An 11068-nucleotide genomic window follows, 5' to 3' on the forward strand; every position below is an offset into this window, starting at 1 on the left:
TAAGCACATCATCTATCTTTACAAATATTCATCATCATGAGTGGTCGTCATCTTCTTCTGCTGTGGGGACTTGGCTTGTCTGAGTTCTGTGCCTTGGGCGTGGTCGCTTCATCGTGTCTTCCGGGCCTAATAAAGGTTGCCTTTACTGTTACATCACAATATATATATATATATATATATATATATATATATATATATATATATATATATATATATATATATATATATATATATATAAAGGGAAAGAAGTGTATACCTAAGGGCTTGTTTTTCCGTGTTTTGACAAACTGTATAGGGGAAGTTTTTGTTTTTAGAACCAATGTAACGTAAGTAAGAACAAAAGTGAGTGAAACAACAATAACTTGCCGTGAGCAGGAGCCGAACCTACAACCTTCGATTAACACATCGAACGCGTTATTCGAAGGTCGTAGGTTCAATTCCAGCTCACGGCAAGATATTTTTTCACCCACTTTTCTTTCTTCTTATTTAAATTACATTGGTTCTAATAACTTGCCCTATACATTCCTTGGCATTATTGTCTGTTCATATATATATAAATATATATATATATATATATATATATATATATATATATATATATATATATATATATATATTTGTATTCGAAAACCTCAATATAATTACGATACGAAGAAAACTAACAAAATACGGCTGTCTTTCTGTCTTTGCTTTTCAGGCTGACTGCATCGTGCGCACTAATTTTAGGGCTACATCATCATCATAAGCCTGACATCATACGCCCACTACAGGGCAAATGCCTCTACCACAATCCACCAATCAACGCGGTCTTGGGCTTTTGCTGCCACGTTATACTTGAGAACTTGTTAATCTCGTCGGCCCACCTAACTTTCCGTCTCCCCCTCGTGCGTTTGCCTTCTCCGGGAATTCAGTAAGTTACCCTCAATGACCAGCAGTTATCCTGCCTACGCGCTACATGCTCGGTCCATGTTCATTTCTTCTTCTTGATTTCAACTATGATATCCTTAAAGGGGCCCTGCAACGCTTTTTGAGCATGATTAGCAAACGCTGCTGATCGGTAGTTGAAGCTGCCGACAACACGCGAGCCAAATATTAAGCACAGTGCGCGGCCTGGAATTTACAATAAATAATAAAATGTCATCTAAAAATTGCTTTCTATTCTTTCGACAAATCACGTTATATGCCCAAAATGCACACGTGAATGACCCATCTATCAGCCATTGACTGATTTGAACATGGTGCGCTTGCTCGTTACAGAGATCGCCGTGCGAGGCCGCTACTTGTCCTTGCGTGCGTGCAGAGATTGATGGACATCTGCGGTAATGAGGGAGATAGGTTAGATTTTAGATTCAGTAAGGAAAAATCAGCAGTCATGATTTTTAATGACAACGAAGGTAGTGAGCTTAGAATACAGGAGGTCACGCTAGAGATAACAGATAAATACAAATATCTGGGCGTATGTATAAGCAATGGGACCGAGTATCTGAGGGAACACGAAATATACGTGACGACTAAAGGTAACAGGAATGCAGCAGTCATGAAAAATAGGGCACTGTGGAATTACAATAGGTATGATGTTGTGAGAGGAATATGGAAAGGGGTCATGGTTCCTGGGCTGACGTTCGGCAATGCGGTCTTGAACATGAGATCAGAAGTTCAAGCAAGATTAGAAATTAAGCAACGTGGAATAGGTAGGCTTGCTTTAGGAGCTCACGGGAATACACCAAATCAGGGAGTACAGGGTGATATGGGATGGACATCATTTGAGGGCAGGGAAGCTAGCAGCAAGATAAATTTTGAGAAACGATTGAGATAAATGGGAGAAGAGCGTTGGGCTAGGAAGGTTTTCAGCTACTTGTACATGAAGAATGTCGATACAAAATGGAGGAAGTGAACCAGGAACTTGACTGGTAAATACTTAGAAAACAGCAGGTGGCCAAACCAAAAAGAACTATCGGTTGAGAAGAAAGTGAAGGAAACGGAGACTGACATGTGGAGAATGGGCATGATTAAGAAGTCCGCACTAGAGATCTATCAAACTTTTAAGCAGGAAATTGCCGAGGAAAGGATCTATGATAATACTCGGGGTAGTTCTCTACTGTTTGAGGCCAGGACGGGAGTACTGCGAACCAAGACATATCGGGCCAAATACGAAGGGGTAGACACAGTATGCAGTGCGTGTGGAGAGGAAGAAGAAACTGTCGAACACTTGATAATGTTCTGTAAAGGGCTTCACCCTATAGTTCAGGATGATGGCGCAGAGTTTTTCAAACCACTGGGGTTTAGGGACCGGGAGGGCAAAATAAACTTTAAGCGGGTAGACTTAACTAGAAGGAGGTTATCTGATTGGTGGCTAAAGTCAAGGCACGAGTGAAAATTAAACTCTTCACTGCAAAGTACGAATCCTCAAACTCACTTTTTAAGGAAAAAAAAATAAATATAGTTTTTGGTTCATTAGGTATTACGGCTTGGTGGCGCTAGCCACCGCCCGATCTAAAGGGTACAGCCATATCCATCCATCCATCCATGCGTGCGCAATCACATTACAAAAGCCGCGCATTAGAAGAAAAAAAAAAGTGCCCAAGGTCGCGAAGCGCGCGTGGCGTTTTTCTGTGGCCCTGCCATCTCTCCCTGCTTAGCTTCCACGTCGGGATGAGAGATAAAAGAATGCGATTGCAGCATGCAACAAATCTTTGTAACTCAACTCGTACTGAGTGGATTCTTAAAATATTTGCGTAGTTGAACTCGTAAGGCAATAAGCTCTTCCAGTGACTTCATTCCATGGTTACTTGAAAAAGTGTCTCAGGGCCCCTTTAACGCCAGTTCCCTGATCTACTCTGCTCTCCTTTTGTCTCTTGAAGTTACACCTATGGTTTCCTTTTCCATCACTGGTTGCGTCGTCCCAATTTAAGCTGAATCATCCTTGTAAGCCTCCAGGTTTCTGCTCTGAGGGCTCTATATATTAGTAAAGAAAAAAAAGTTTAAGTCATGCAGATATGTTATACACGGCATACATAGCGAGGTGAAGAATAAGAATGGGGTGGAGCACATACGGCAAGCACTTTCAAATTATGACAGGTAGATTGCCACTATCCCTCAAGAGGAAGGTATATAACAGCTGTATCTTGCCGGTACTTAGCTACGGAGCAGAAACCTGGAGACTTACAAAGAGGGTTCAGCTTAAATTGAGGACGACGCAGCGAGCAATGGAAAGGAAAATGGTAGGTGTAACCTTAAGAGACAAGAAGAGAGCAGAGTGGATTAGGGGACAAACAGGGGTTAAGGATATCATAGTTGAAATAAAGAAGAGAAAATGGACATGGGCCGGGCATGTAGCGCGTAGACAGGATAACCGCTGGTCATTTAGGGTAACTAACTGGATTCCCAGAGAAGGGAAGCGGGTTAGGGGGAAACGGAAGGTTAGGTGGGCAGATGAGATTAAAAAGTTTGCGGGTATAAATTGGCAGCAGCAAGCACAGGACCGGGTTAACTGGCGGAACATGGGAGAGGCCTTTGTCCTGCAGTGGACATAGTCAGGCTGATGATGATGATGATAAATAATTACGTGCGACTGATACGTGAAATTACAACTCTTCAGTCATTAAGTATAACAGAGCTGACCATAAACATAGTAAGCTGAGGAAATTTAGCCATATAAAGAAAGCTGGCGTATGTCATCAAAGAGTGCTCAAGGTTAGGTTAATTGAATCACCAAAGCTTCCTATGTAGCATGCTGGCATAGGTGAACAAATGGTATCATTATTTACCTTCCTTTCCCATGTTTTGCTGAAACATCATCAGTTTGTTAGAGGACTAATTCAAGCTATAAGAAATGGACTAATGGATACCATTCCTAGTGAAGTTCACCATCGTAGTCTTTTTGTAGCATTGTCGCATAGATAGGAAAGTGGTAAAACTACAAGTTTTACAGTAAACATACCAGTTTTTTTTTTGTAGCATTGTCACATATAAAGGAAAGTGGTAAAACTACAAGTTTCACAGTAAACATACCTGTTTGAAGGTTTGTGGGTTGCAGAAGTTGGCCACGCAACCCTTATAACAGTCTGGGAAGGTGTCCCTGTGCTTGAGGCGGTACGTGGCGTACGTTCCGGTGTGACCCACCCGACTGAACATGAAGTCCAGGTGGCAATGTGAGTCCACCAGGCCCACCTTTGGTGGAACCGAATATGGCCACCGCTTCGACATCAAGGGCATGTTGGGAGCTGTTGTCAGCGCCATCTCCGAGGAGGGCGTGGAAGCAGAACGGGATGCCCAACGGCTCAGCTGCCGTTGCGACCGTTTAGCGCGGATCGATGTAGCCGGCTGTGAGGTGGGGGTGAAGGGCTTTGGTCGGAACACCACTTTTGCAGTGTCTTCCTCCTGGTAGCAGAAAATATCCAGGACCTGCCGATCTTTGTCACCACCCCGCAAGCAGGTATACCAAAGAATCCTTTTCATAACTGAAATGCTAGCTTTACTGGTATACAGTTTACTTAACTAAAAGTGACAGGTCACTGCAAACAGCATAGGCAAATGCAGTTAGCTTGCGCTACCATGTGAGAAACATAAAATTAGTTCTTATTACATCTAGTACGGCCAGGGTTACAGGAATTCGTTGAGTGCATTCTCCTTCCATTCGTGCCAGCCACACTTGGCAACAACTTTTCTTGATGGCACTATAGAATAAAACCAAAGTGCATGTCTGCTACCACGCCAATAAATAGTACTTGTAATAACTGACAATTTTATCATTTTGGCTTGCTGAAATAATTGCTGATCTATTCAATATGAAACTCAACAGTTGTGGAAAGTTGTCCATAAAATGCAGTTATTGTTCACTTTTGAAAAAAATTGCCTTTTTTTTCTTCCATTTCTTGGACCACATCACCTATTCAACACACCCGTTTTACGAAGTAAACGTGGCGTCCCATGACGTAGTGAGTCAGTGTGCAGCTGCAAACGTGCTGTTTAGATCTCGAAGCAAAATATCCAGTAATACGGCACTAAAATGTACACTGACTGCCGGAATGTTTCTCCCACTCACACTTTCATGAACATAATTTTACAACTGGGTTAACAATGCAAGTGAGTAAAACTGAAATCAGCCGCAAGGTGCCATACCACATGCAAAGCAAGTAGTATGGCAGTAGTATGCGAGTAGTACGATTACTACCTGACTTGAGGAATTACTGGTAAATTCCGGGCTGCATGCTCGGAGGTCTCGACTACTATTGGCAGCATTTCATGACTATGCTGAAAAGGTGTTCCAGGGACCCTTCAAGCTGTACGACTATAGCATTTCTTTAATAGATAAACAAACTAATCAGACAGTTTAAACAAAGCATGTCAGCCTTACCATCTCGGTGTAACACTGCAACTGAGCTGTGAGTGGCAGCATTGGTTCAAGGAACAGTGTTAATACAAACTGTCTGAGCTCCATACCGCACTGTGCGTTATCTTCCCAACATCTCAGTCGAGTGCAATGCTGGTGTAGCTTCTGTGTACTCTCAGTGCAACATGAGTGCACCCTGGATGTACTTTCTCCTGACAAGTGCCACTCAAGGTCATACCAGTATAATCTGGCTCAAATGAAGTGCCTCCAAGGGGTGGCTTCACAAGTTTAACGGAAGCGTCCTCAAAACATTGTTCAATGGTGATCTCTGGTTCACAACCTCCCACTGTGAGACACACAGACTGCACAACACATCGTAGTGGATTACACTACAATCATTGTGATCTATTGGGCTTCTTTCACGTGAACCTAAATATATGTGAGCAAAGCACCTTTGCGAATTGCTCTGTAGCTGCTGCAAACGTAGCTGCTGTAACCAAGATGAGAACTGCAAGCTTCAGCTCAGCTGTGCTCTATGCCTGTATTACACTTTGATGAAATAGGGCGTACTTGGTGCATCTTTCTGTCCCAAAACAAGTAATCTATCTCGTGTGCTTTACCTAAGGTTACTGCTGTACGCATTGTATACTTTTAAACAATGAGTGACCTACACGCTATTAGCGCGAGATATTCTTGAAAGTGCTGAGCTGCAAGTTTTCCAAGAGATCGAATGCAAGCAAGCCAGGTGATTATTGTTGCAGGACAAAAGGACTGCGCAAATGGTGCAAGTTACTGTTAGTGTGTGTGTAATTAGGTGGGTGTAAAACATAATTTTAGTGCAAGCACACACACACAAGAATGCACACGCGTACACAGCTAAGCAAAAGTTTTAGCAATCGTGCTAGGCATTGGTCGTTAGTTCTCTCCCCTTAAAACTTTGTTACAGTGAAATGAGGCCATAAACGAACAAAGATGATGATTAAGCTTACCTTTTAACCCTTTTCACCCCAACATTCGATGTTCTGCAACTATTCAAGGTTGGCTATTACTTGTTGCTGATGAGATAGTTCTGAAACACAAGTTGTAAGACACATGCATTCTGTCAAGTAATGCTCGGCTCTAAATGTCACGAAGCTTATGACAATAGCAACAAGAGGTGAACTGCATACAATTCACAAAAAATATGTCGCACAGTTGGCAATCTGACACGCAACTGATGCCTTACCTCATCTTGCTGCATGCAGTACATCCTGTAAGTGCTTGGACCACGCCACTGCAGGCCACCTCTGAAGACGTGTGGCTGAGTACCTGACAAACGTGCAAAGCCATCCCCAGCATCTGGGCCGGAACGGCTTCTTTTGACTAATGGCCACTCTTCATCAGTAACACGCTTCACCTGAGCCGGCTCCATTGCTGCTCCGCTGTCCCAAGTAGATGACAAGGGTGAAGTCTGTAATAATGAGGGCATTGTTCTACTAGTGCCTCCAGTTGATGATAAGGGTGAAGTTTGCGATGGCGTCTGCACTGCTCCAAAGCTACCTTGTGCTGATGACACAGGGTAGAGCCTGTGTCGACGACAGCACTGCTCCAAAGCTGTCTTGCCTCGATGGCCGTGGTGAAGTCTGTGATGAGAGCACTGCTCCGAAGCTGTCCCAAGTAGACGACAAGGGTGAAGTCTTTACTAATGAGGGCATTGCTTCACTACTGTTTCCGGTTGATGACAAGGGTAAAGTTTGTGATGGGGTCGGCACTATTCCAGAGCTGCTTTGTGCTGATGACAAAGATAGAGCCTGTGATGAGGACAGCACTGCTCCAAAGCTGTCTTGTCTTGATGGCCATGATGAAGCCAGCGATGAGGGCACTGCTCCACTGCTGTCTCTAAGAGATGACGAAGAAGAAGATGCTGACAATGACGGAGGTGGTATATCCAGGCTGTAGAATGGTATCTTTGGTTCTGTTCCTGGAGACTGCACTGCCAATGGCGGCGGTGGAACATGGGGGTCATAGTATGGCAATCTGGGTCCAGGAGAATCCAGCGAAATTGGGGGAATGGAGGGTTGGCTTGACTGAAGCTGCCACACAGACACTGGAGTGTGCTTCAGCGGAGTAGAGCATGTAGTGCCGTCATAATTGTCCAGCGGCAGTTGCAATTCAGATAATTCCAGGGGGCTCTTAACGCTGAGATTTCCTGAAAACACCACCTGCGCCTCAGTTCGGCATAATCATCTGAATACGAGGAATCGGAGCTGCTCTCAGAGATAGAAATGTCGTGAACAGGCTGTGGCGTAAAGCATGTTCGATTAAGTGTGAACGCTGTGTTGCTGTCCGCCTTGAACACGGCGTGCTGTCTCTGTGGCTATGTGTAGTACCAGACGGAACCATTTCTGCTGTTCAGGAGTTCTACACGAGGTATCGGTACTGACTGCAAAACTGTGTCCTGCAGATGAATGAGACAAAAGTTCTGGAGCATCGTGTGCAGCAGTGGTGCTGCAACTAGGCTGAGCATGGGCAGCTATAAGCTGTGAACTTGAAATGCCATTACACTGCCTTAGATGACGAGGGCTGTCACTTTCAATGACAGAACAACACAGCTGAGACTTGCAGAAAACGTGATCACCTGATGCCATTGACCTGAACAGAGTAAGTTGAAGAGCAGGTTCAGCATTAATGACTTGCCAAACACAAAGCATTGCACAAGGTGCATTAACGTTAAGTCGACCTAGCTGCTGTGTTGGGGCCGGCTGGTCCCGACGAAGCAGAAGAAGAAGACGGCCGACGGAGACGTACGCGGCCGGCGGGGACGCCGACCAGCCGAACACGTGGGTTGGCGCGAAACGCCGAAGAGAAGAACAACAACCACACTCAACGGTTACCCAACACACACTGATTTTATTTTACAGTCGCCTTCAAACCCTGGATTAAGGTCCCTAGATGAAACAAGGTAGCGTCACTCATTGTTCTCGAGCCGTCCTCCTCACTCTCTCGATTACTCCTCTTTTTCTCTGCCATCCGCGTCTGTAATTGGTGCATTACTTGCACGTGATCTTGCAAATGGCTGGTGGTGTTATTAATTATTATGCAAAAGGTTCAAAACGAGTACGTATGCGCATATGGCTCCAGCCGGATTCTCGCCGTGACCAGAAGACAAAATCGTAGCCAGAACATAAACCGAAGAGGAGGAGCGTTTCGGTGTGCGCTAAGTCGACCAAGATTGTTTCATACCGAAACCGAAACCCAGAACACAACACTAGCTTTCATAAGGTAAGCACAAAAATAAAAGCAAACAAAAGCGAATGTCACTACGAGCATTGAAACCGTCATGGTATGGCAATTTCACCAGTAGAACAGCCTTAGACTACGGTGACCTGAAGGCCACAATGCAAAAGTAATGTGGAATATACTTTATCAGACAAGAGATACGTGTGTGTATTTTATATAATATCTGGGGTTCTATAACCTAAAACCACAATATGATTATGAGGGACACCGTAGGGGCGGTCCTCGAAAATTTTGAGCATCAGATGTTCTTTAAACTGCACTTACTTTGCATGGTACACGACCTCACCTTGCCTCTATCATTTCGCTTCCACCGAAAGGCGACCGCCGCGGTCGGGATCGAACGCAAGACCTTCGAGTCGGCAGCCGAGAACTATGGTATACTTGCGTGTATTTTCCCATTTCACGCGCTGCAGAGGATAACATTCCGAGTAGGGTCAAATCATGCATCGTGTTTTAAACTGAGGCGGATGCTTAAGCAGTACGCTCTCCGGAGGCCTGTGAGGCCAAACATACGAAACCAAGCTAGCAGGTGTTACGAATAGGCACATCAGACTATGTATGCCGCAACCTTAAAAAGGGTCACTAAGCATTTCGCTGGCGCGGCATGATATTGCTCTATTTCACTGCCTGGTTCGATCGGCCTGCTGCGCGTGCTAAGCGTGGGCATGACTGAAGAACGTAGAAAAGATGTCATGAAACATACTATCTGTAACGTGGTGTCAAACTACAACCTCCGACAACGTGTACGTCGTGAATCCAGGAAGAGCGTCGCTACTTGCAGGAACCGACATTCTCATTGTTAGCGCACCACACAAAACACACCGATGTACGGAAGATGTCACAGTAGGAGTGCCTGCCACCGAAAGCTAGTACTGCACTGCAAGCTTCACAAATATTGCAAACGCAGCATAAACCGAAACTTGTGTATACTCACCGGCTCTTACTCTTTGTCTTGGTTGAAGATCTGCAGTCGCTGCAGCTGCAAACGGTCCTTGCGAGATGCAAGACAATGTTTTCAACTTAGCTAGTAACGTAGCCGGAGTAGCCTTCACGGCTTCACAACCATGAGTAGCCACGCGCTGCGGTTGGCCGGTTGCTGTGGTCACGTGGATTTACAAGGTTGTCCACAACAGATGTGGCACTTCTGACAAAAAAAAAAAGAAGAAAGAAAGAAATGCTAAAGAACGCAGTGAATTTGCATTTAGACGTGCGTCACAGTTCAAGGTTTTACTCTACTCTACATTAACCGCAGGCTTCTTGACCGATCGCCAATCTCTCATCTACTTTAACCGCAGGCTTCTTGACCGATTGCCAATCTCTCATAGTGGGTAAGAGCCAGATCTAAGGAATGGCAAGCAAGCAAACAAATTACTTCCCCATAATATTTTGGATGGTTTACTCCAAGATCACCTGCGCCGTATTACAACGAACGTTATTATTGCTACAGACGCATCGCAATACGACGAAAAGTCAGGGGTTGGTATTTTCAGCCCGATTTTAAATTGGATTTATTCCCTTCGACTACCCAATTTCATACCCGTTTTTGTGGCTGAGTTTCTGGCAGTAGTGCTCGCCTTACGCAAGTTAGATACAGCAATTACATCAGCTGTCATAATAACAGATTCCCTATCTCTTTGTGCGGCACTTTCTGTTGGTGCTGATAATCACGTAACAAAGGCGTTCCGTGCACTAGTACCTGCGCATTTAAGAAAAGTGCGATTAGTTTGGGTGCCTGGACATAAGGGTTTGTTTCTTAATGAAATAGCAGATTCCTTAGCTAAGTCGTCAATCAGCGAACCAATTCTACCGCTCTGTCCATCATCCGCTTATGTGACTGCTGCTCGATTCCGTCGACGTATGCTTATGCAAGTCTTTAAAGGTTCAGCACTAACAAACTCTACAGGATATCGCCATTTATTATATCCCTGGCGAAGAGACTTTTGCCGCACTCGAAAACAAGAAGTAGCTATCACAAGGCTGCGTTGCCGGGTACCAAATCTAAATTTCTATAAACACAGGTCTGCTCAGGCACCTTCGCCACTGTGTGCCTTCGCCACTGTGTGCATTCTGTGATGAACTGGAAACAATAGACCATTTCTTTTTGACCTGCAGGCGGTTTAACACATTACGAAAAACCCTATTAGAAATACCTTTGCGTGGCATTGGTATGGACTTATCTCTGCCTGTCATTTTGTCTTTTGGAGCTTCCATTTCTGGTTTCTGTAATGGCACAGTATGCGCGGCTGTCCGGGACTATATTGATGAAACTAATAGGTTGACTAATTAACCAGTTTCATTATCTTAACATGTTCACATAATTATATACGCATAAAATCAGATTATTGCTCTATTCTAAGAATAAATTTGTTTATGTAAATATTTGTATGCATTACATTAAGCACCACACTTGCCTATAGGCTATCGGTAATCTTTCTGTTATACCTCCATCATTCTAAA

Source organism: Rhipicephalus microplus, chromosome X (assembly GCF_043290135.1).
Source record: "Rhipicephalus microplus isolate Deutch F79 chromosome X, USDA_Rmic, whole genome shotgun sequence".
In the NCBI taxonomy this organism is placed as follows: domain Eukaryota; kingdom Metazoa; phylum Arthropoda; class Arachnida; order Ixodida; family Ixodidae; genus Rhipicephalus; species Rhipicephalus microplus.